Here is a 7,951-nt window from a genome sequence, read left to right on the forward strand (position 1 = left end):
GCTAATGTCTGGTTTATCTTGTTGCTACGGAATATCACATTACATTACAGGCATTTGGCAGACGCTCTTATCCAGAGCGACATACAACAAAGTGTATAACCATAACCAGGAACAAGTGTGTCGAAAACCCTAGAGGGCAGTAGCCTACCGTTTCAAGTGCAGGGAACAACCGCATAGTTCAACTTGGACCCTGTAGGTTAAACTGATTAACACTAACACAAACAAGAACAGTAACAATGCAGTCTATGCAAAAATACAAGCAATAGTTAAGACTAGTTAAGTCACCTACGAAACAACTACCTAGTTACAACCCTAACCTTACAGTCAATGTAGAGATTAAATTGAGAATACGATTTCTCTCAGCATAATGACGGATTCAAAGACTGAACGAACTCACCCGATACTGTCTTCAAATGGATCCATGCCAAAGAAAAGTAATTATTCATCCTCTCAAAAAGCTGGTACTAACAAACCTTTAATAGCCTAGCATGCACTCTGGCTGGCACTGTCTTCCATTGCTTCCCCGACATTCAGACCCTCGCCTCACTGATAAAAACTAGACCCTACGGTGTCGGATTACTTGTGTCGCCATGGATGTCGCTTGCCGTAAAGAAGTTTACTAGATGTCGTAACACCTAGATTTGGAGCTCCAGCTCTTCCGCACCCTAACTAATAAAAAAATCCAAATGGCGGACAAACAATATGGCGGACATAGGTGCATCGGTCGATGAAGTTTTGTGTTGCTCTGACTTACGGTGTGGGAGTTATGACCTTTTAAAGTATGACCCTTTGTTATAGCGCCACCATCTGGCCGACATAGGTGATTTTTAGTGCCTGAGTAGTGGGGGGCCATAGAAGCCCACCTACCAAATTTGGTTGGTCTACAACTTATGGTTGCTGAGCCTCAGACATTTTAGTGGAGAAAGCTTCCACGCCCCAATGAAAATTTCAAAATGGCGGGTAAACAATATGGCGGGTAAACAATATGGCGGACATAGGTGGTGCCAATGGCGAAGTTGTAGAGCACGTTCAGATGCATAGGTCCATGAAGTTTTGGGTTGATCTATCCTATGGTGTGGGAGTTATGGCCTTGTACGCATGACCCTTTGTTATAGCGCCACCATCTGGCCGACATAGGCGATTTTTAGTGCCTGAGTAGTGGGGGGCCATAGGAACCCACCTGCCACATTTGGTTGCTCTAGGACTTATGGTTGCTGAGCCTCAGACACTTTTAGCAGAGAAAAATAATAAGAATAACAATAATAATCCTAACAAATACAATAGGGTTCCACCAGCTTCGCTGCTTGGACCCCTAATAATAATAATAATAATCCTAACAGATACAATAGGGTTCCACCAGCTTCGCTGCTTGGACCCCTAATAATCCTAACAGATACAATAGGGTTCCACCAGCTTCGCTGCTTGGACCCCTAATAATAATAATAATAATCCTAACAGATGCAATAGGGTTCCACCAGCTTCGCTGCTTGGACCCCTAATAATAATAATAATAATCCTAACAGATACAATAGGGTTCCACCAGCTTCGCTGCTTGGACCCCTAATAATCCTAACAGATACAATAGGGTTCCACCAGCTTCGCTGCTTGGACCCCTAATAATCCTAACAAATACAATAGGGTTCCACCAGCTTCGCTGTTTGGACCCCTAATAATCCTAACAAATACAATGGGGTTCCACCAGCTTCGCTGCTTGGACCCCTAATAATAATAATAATCCTAACAGATACAATAGGGTTCCACCAGCTTCGCTGCTTGGACCCCTAATAATAATCCTAACAAATACAATAGGGTTCCACCAGCTTCGCTGCTTGGACCCCTAATAATAATAATAATAATCCTAACAGATACAATAGGGTTCCACCAGCTTCGCTGCTTGGACCCCTAATAATCCTAACAGATACAATAGGGTTCCACCAGCTTCGCTGCTTGGACCCCTAATAATAATAATAATAATCCTAACAGATGCAATAGGGTTCCACCAGCTTCGCTGCTTGGACCCCTAATAATAATAATAATAATCCTAACAGATACAATAGGGTTCCACCAGCTTCGCTGCTTGGACCCCTAATAATCCTAACAGATACAATAGGGTTCCACCAGCTTCGCTGCTTGGACCCCTAATAATCCTAACAAATACAATGGGGTTCCACCAGCTTCGCTGCTTGGACCCCTAATAATAATAATAATCCTAACAGATACAATAGGGTTCCACCAGCTTCGCTGCTTGGACCCCTAATAATAATCCTAACAAATACAATAGGGTTCCACCAGCTTCGCTGCTTGGACCCCTAATAACTAAATGTAAAGTGGGGAATAAAAACATAGAGCAGGATTACTTTATGGGTGGTACAAAATTAGATTGTGCACATGTAGGAAAAGACTTGGGAGTAATAGTTGATCAAAGCCTATCAGGGTCTGGTCAATGTGCTTTAGCAGTAAAAAAAAAAAAAAAAAGCCAACAGGATGCTGGGATACATAGCCAGAAGTATTGAGTATAAATCTAAGGAGATCATACTCACCCTATACAATACCCTTGTCAGACCACACTTAGAGTACTGCGTGCAGGCGCTGGAACAGGTCCAAAGCTGGACAACCAGATTGATTCTGGGTATAAAAGATAAGTGTTATGAGGAAAAGCTTTGGATGCTTGGACTTTTCAAGCTTAGTAAAAGGAGACTTAGGGGAGATTTGATTGAGGCTTTTAAATTTATTAAAGGGATTGATAGGAACTACAGGAAATTATTCAAGTTGAGTTCGGTTAGCAGAACGAGGGGGCATAAATGGAAACTGGCGAAGGGTAAATTTCACACAGACATTAGGAAATATTTTTTCATACAGAGAGTGGTTATTGTGTGGAATAGCTTGTCTGGACATATAGTGGAGGCAGAAACACTGCGGGTATTCAATTCCCGGCTTCATACAGTGTTAGATACTATCTAGCTTTAAGGTAAACTAAGCATTAAGTACAGTTTAGCGGTAGGAATAGACAAGCAGTGTTGGGCTGAATGGCCTGTTCTCGTCTTACGTTATGTTATGTTATGTTATGTTATGTTAAATCAACTCTTACAGAGTACGTATGGTCCCACTCTGGTACAGACTGGGCCTATATGCACTCTGTTAGAAATGAATTGACAGTAGACATTTTGCTGTGTGGAGCCAAGTCCCAGCAAATCCTTGAGGAGAAACTGTTCAATCTGAAAGAGATCTGCATTTAGGGCAAAGATTAATTCATGTTCCACATTACAATGAACTAAAGCACATAGCAAAAACTTTAGGTTACTATCGTAACCCCGGTTCTCTGAAACATTGAGTGGAGAGATCCACCTATGGGGAATGACATCCGGTCATGACTCCTCAGAAGCATCCAATTGCACCAAGTCTGGCTCTGACAGACAATAGCGCATCCAATGCTACAGGAGGCACCGCCCTATGCTCACAGCTGAGAAACTGTCAGGCCAGCAAGGGCAGCCTCCCCCCTTGAGGGGAGGGTGTGTCTGGCACATCCCATGTAAGGAAGTACTAAACACAAAGCAGGTGAGGGGAGATGCGTGAGCTTCACACAGAGCTCACCCCCAGAACTGCGTGGGCTACCGGATTCCTGGTGACGTCCAGGCGGTAGAAGCGTCCAGGTATGTGGAGAAGCTCAGCCTGCAGCTGAACAAATCTCCTGCAAGGAGACCCCACGGAATTGGGCCCGCGTAGAATGCCCCTCGTAGAATGAGCCCTCAGGCCCGAGGGGGGGTGTTATCCCCTTTGAGTCATATGCCATAGCAATAGCTTCCACAAGCCAATGAGACAGCCGTTGCTTAGAAATGGCTCTCCCTTTGCAGGGCGGGCCCCTGGCTGGTCGCTCTTTCTGAAAGCCTTTCTGAAAGTTGCTTGTGTCTACAATTTATTACAAAAATCTGGATACAGCATTTATGCACCTCTTCTCTAATCCCATACACTCACTCACATAGACTATATAGGGCCCAGGGTCTTACCTGAAATTATAGGAGCTAACCGGAAAATGTCAGAGTTCATTCGCTCATAGGGAGAATCCTCCAGTACGCCATTTCCTGAAAATGGCATTAAAATCTGTAAAAATAAAACTAACAGATACTTGTATAACAATACACTACATGAATACGGCCAATTTCTATAATGAATAAGTCTAACTTGTGATGAAAAAATGACTTGAAAAATATGTATTGAATTAAATATTGATATTTAAGTTTTATTTCATATTTTCATTTATAGGTCAAAATCTTGATACACACTGTGAATTGATTAGTTATTGATATGTAAAAAATGTATTTGCTAATCCATAACCCTTAATTTTTTGTGTCATTTGTAGTCAATTCCACTGTTCCACAGGTGTACCTCTCTGTCAGCTTTCCCTTGGTGGTGGGAAATTTTTTTTAACATTTTCCTCAACAAATTTCAGGTTTTCTTTTTTTAATCCTAATAATAACAGTAATACGTACTTACCTACTACTATTACTACAAATAATAATAATAATAATAATAGTTTTCGGAACCACTGGAAAACACCAAGGATTGACCTAGACATTCCTTCCAATTGAAAAATTATGTCAAAGGAATACATTTTCATAAATCTAAAACGTTTGCGTGGCTGTGTTCTCCGTTTTGAAAGAATGTGGCGCGCTCGAGCATTTTAGAATTATTCTGTGTATGCAGCTGTAATTGCATCAGACAGTTGGGCCGTCAGTAGGCTATAGCTAATTAGGCATATTGTTTAACAACATGGACTGTGCGCGACGCCGATGGCGTTTGTTTGCCGAGGTCTGCTTACTGCCGTGATAGCTAGTGAGTGCCCAAATTGGTACACGTCTTAATTTAAATGTAGGCTATCGGCTTTATCATTGGTCCGACCCCCCCCCCCCCCCCCCCCGCATTCAATCATGAATTCTAATCCAATTGCCAAAGCAGCCTCCCAGCTGTAAGTAAAGAAATCCGGTCTGAACGACTTATAACAGTAGCCGGACAAAGCAGATTGATGATGACAAACTGCACTTTACGCACAGACGTGGACGTCTTTTTGTTGCTGAAATGTACATGACTGCTGTTAAAGTGATTCTTGAGAGGCATAGGCTATGCTATGTTAGGGCAAATAGTAGCGGCGTGAAAAAACTTAAGCCAGCATTTACTCTGGATGTGTTGAGTTCGCGTAGGCCTACCTAGTAACGTCTGGTATATACTCCAGTAAATGCGCAAGCAGTTCTTTTCTTTCTTCATGCCCCGTTTATATCTGCAGTTATAGAGCGGACTCTGCTTGATAGCTTCCATCGCGCTTCTGCACTTGTCCTCCGCTTCGGGTCCCACCAACATGGTGAAATTGCTCTCTTTCCCTAAAGAGGACAGCCCGTCTCCTTCAGACACTGTTCGCTCGCTTTCACGCAGTCCAGTCACCCATGCACCCTGTTTTCCCCACAGTCTTCGCTTTAGCTAGCAATAGGTTATAGCCAGTGACCGCAGTCTACTTTCATGCAGAGGATTCTACTTTCAGATAATTCTTCATTTAAAGATCGTGTGTTGAGCGGCTGTGGAAGTTTTTGCATGTTCTCGTAGCCAACAACGAAACGCAGAACCGCATTTAATGCGCTGCTTCAACCAAACGTAATACTTCATTAATATTCATTATGGTCATTGGACTGACGTAATGTTTACACCGATTATAGGAACTGTAGGCTACTATAGGGGGTGATCGCCTATTTTGGAGTGAATTATAGGCTAGTTATTTTATTTAAGTTTGCGCCACGACATCACCTATAGGCTACAGGCTGGATTTCTGATGCAGGTAATATGTGATTTAACCTAGATGAATGTGTAAATTCAATGAACGAAGAATGCGTACACACTCATATTAGCCTCGATATTAGTCTCGTAACTTGAATCTCATGAAAAACACGTTCTCAACGTACAAAAATGCCAAGTTACTCACACATACAAGACATGCACCGTCTATAACTCATTCATTCAGACTGCCAAAATCCAGGCCTGCCATTAAAACTATTGAGTAAAGAAAAGCAACTCTACCCAATATTTTCTCATTGTCCGATACTTTGTGCTACAGCCCGTCTCCTTCAGACACTGTTCGCTCGCTTTCACGCAGTCCAGTCACCCATGCAAGCCAGCACACCCTCCTCGGCAGACAGTAGCACATCTGTGTGGGAATAATAATAGGCTACTAATAATGATACTACACAGTAGAATGTCCAGTGTTAATAATCAGAGCACATATGAGTGTAATAGGGACTATATGCACTCTGTAAGAGTTTATTAAACCCTGAACATTTTACTGTGTACTACTACCACTACTACTAATGACAAGAACAATAATAATCACCACCATCATCGTTATCATCATCACCATCATCATCATACACATTACAAATGAGAAAAAATATATTATAGTGACTCCTCAATGACAGATGGACACTTTTTTAGAGTGCCTCTTTAAACTTGCGAGTGTCCAGAAACTGTTTCCACCTGTTTATGTCAAAAAATTGTGCATAAATAGTTGAACATTATATATTGTCATTCACAGTGTATGACCGCTATATCCGGAACTATGCTATACTACAATGTTAAGTAAGACATTCTGAGTTCAAAAAGGGCTGAAATTATGTTATTACATTACATTACATTACATTACAGGCATTTGGCAGACGCTCTTATCCAGAGCGACGTGTTATCAGCAACTTACCCAACACGGGCAACATGACGTATAAAGCTGTGATAATCATTGCGTTTTCTGCCCGTGGGAATTGAAAGTGTTGTACAGCGGTTTATTTGAAGACAGGAAGGGATTAGAATTTCAGTTCCACAGATAGATCCACTTTGTCCCACTTCAGATCCATTGAGACTCCGTTTAAAAGCAGGGTGCCCCACATGCATTCAGGAGATTTCAAACAATTAACTGGTTCTTAGATCACCTCGACCAGCCCTGAGCAACTGAGACACCCGAGATCCCGTACAGATCGTAAACGAGCTACTAAATTTACATGAGCTAAAAAAGCCAAATAAACTAAGCAAACGCGCAAGTGGTCTCCGAATTACGACTGTCCAAGATTTCAGACGCGCTCTGAGCATTCACTGACACGCAAGCCACTGTAGTGAATTTCAGCTTTAACCCCAACCAAGCGGCAACTGTTGGTGACTCGCCGCATGCTCCTCCAAGAGAACACTGAGATGGCAAAGCGCTCCGTTTTACCCTTTTGATTTCTTACTCAGATACTCTTTTCCCCACAGTCTTCGCTTTAGCTAGCAATAGGTTATAGCCAGTGACCGCAGTCTACTTTCATGCAGAGGATTCTACTTTCAGATAATTCTTCATTTAAAGATCGTGTGTTGAGCGGCTGTGGAAGTTTTTGCATGTTCTCGTAGCCAACAACGAAACGCAGAACCGCATTTAATGCGCTGCTTCAACCAAACGTAATACTTCATTAATATTCATTATGGTCATTGGACTGACGTAATGTTTACACCGATTATAGGAACTGTAGGCTACTATAGGGGGTGATCGCCTATTTTGGAGTGAATTATAGGCTAGTTATTTTATTTAAGTTTGCGCCACGACATCACCTATAGGCTACAGGCTGGATTTCTGATGCAGGTAATATGTGATTTAACCTAGATGAATGTGTAAATTCAATGAACGAAGAATGCGTACACACTCATATTAGCCTCGATATTAGTCTCGTAACTTGAATCTCATGAAAAACACGTTCTCAACGTACAAAAATGCCAAGTTACTCACACATACAAGACATGCACCGTCTATAACTCATTCATTCAGACTGCCAAAATCCAGGCCTGCCATTAAAACTATTGAGTAAAGAAAAGCAACTCTACCCAATATTTTCTCAATTCTTTCAGGTCACTTGGCCCTGTGTGTATAAGCATACAGTACATGAACAGGCCACAC

General features: G+C 42.1%; 1 pseudogene; it reads right to left on the minus strand.

Annotated features, from left to right (window-relative positions):
• Positions 1–3,608: 3,608 nt before the first annotated feature.
• Positions 3,609–6,770, minus strand: LOC118217421 (annotated as a pseudogene).
• Between the last annotated feature and the right edge of the window lie 1,181 nt (positions 6,771–7,951).

This window comes from Anguilla anguilla, chromosome 2, assembly GCF_013347855.1.
Source record: "Anguilla anguilla isolate fAngAng1 chromosome 2, fAngAng1.pri, whole genome shotgun sequence".
In the NCBI taxonomy this organism is placed as follows: Eukaryota; Metazoa; Chordata; class Actinopteri; order Anguilliformes; family Anguillidae; genus Anguilla; species Anguilla anguilla.